The sequence below is a fragment of the Octodon degus genome, unplaced genomic scaffold (genome assembly GCF_000260255.1).
Source record: "Octodon degus isolate 3935 unplaced genomic scaffold, OctDeg1.0 scaffold00202, whole genome shotgun sequence".
NCBI classification, from domain to species: domain Eukaryota; kingdom Metazoa; phylum Chordata; class Mammalia; order Rodentia; family Octodontidae; genus Octodon; species Octodon degus.
The window spans coordinates 328,593-329,835 of record NW_004524778.1 but is presented as its reverse complement, the minus strand read 5'-3'; the positions used below and the strand labels follow the sequence as shown (position 1 = coordinate 329,835).

The 1,243-nt window shown below is 37.0% G+C and overlaps 1 pseudogene; it reads right to left on the bottom strand.

Moving 5' to 3' along the window:
* Positions 1-86, bottom strand: LOC111813589 (annotated as a pseudogene).
* Between the last annotated feature and the right edge of the window lie 1,157 nt (positions 87-1,243).

Here is a 1,243-nt window from a genome sequence, read left to right as displayed (position 1 = left end):
AATTTGCATGTCATCCTTGCTCAGGGGCCATGTTAATCTTCTCTGTATCGTTCTAATTTTAGTATATGTGCTGCCAAAACGAGCACATTCTCTTTATTATTGATGATAACACATGCTATTTGAAATCAATGTCATCAAGTTTGAAGGCATTCACTGATTTTTAGCTCTATATCTCCAGAATTTAAATTCCAGACCATTTGAAGATACTTAAACCTATGCAATTATTTTTCTATTAGTATTAGTCAAATGACAGAAACAATTTTTTTAATTTATTTTCATTTATTTTGAGACATAATCTCACTGTGTAGTCCAGGCCTTGAACTCACTAAGTAGCCCAAGCTAGCCTCAAACACACAACAATTTGCCTGCCTCAGCCTTCTGAGTTCTGGGGATTACAGGCATGTGCCACTATACCTGGCAAAATTCTTCTTTCATTACTAAGTTCCTCTTACTTCCTGAGACTGAATGTTTAGTCTGGACTGTAATCTTTTAGATAAAGTAGATCACAATCACTAAATAGAATTTGGAAAATTCTGTACATGATTAGGAATCCTAAAAGTTATCACCATGACAACATGGAATAACAATTTAAAGAATATTTGTCACTCAGAATTAACTATCTTTTATGCTTGTTTTTTTTTCTTTCTTTCTTTCTTTTTTTTTGTGTTTAGTACAGGGTCTACCAGGTGTCACTATGTAGATCAGACTTTTATTGATCCTCCTGTTTTCAGCCTCCCAAGTGCTGGGATTATAGGCATAGGCCACCACGCCCAGTTTCAATCGCCATCTCAGTGTGCCCTGGGGGCAGGGCTGTCATGGTACATTGTGGATCGAATCCCCCGGCCTCTCCGTCTGCCTAAGCAGGCGCTGTACTCTGCTGAGCTGTCTGGCCAGCCCTTTATGCTGTTTCCTCTGCACTAATTAATGTGTGAATTTGAACTACCTTAGCAGAGCTTATGAATTCTGAAATATAAAATAACATTTAGATTATTTAATGTGTGTCATAAAAGATTATGTTTAAAGCAAAATATGAAACAGAACTGGTCTAGCTCTAGTTTCAGTGTCACTTGTTTTTGTAATGCTGTCATTCAATCGGATATGAACTTGATCTGAGAGAATCAGGATCAAGAGCCTTTGAAAAAAATGAAAGTGAAAACAGATGACAAAGATACGATTGTAGAAGCATGATCTAGGATGTAGGAAGAGAAGGGTGAAATGACGAAATGGGAAGCAAAAGGGAGAT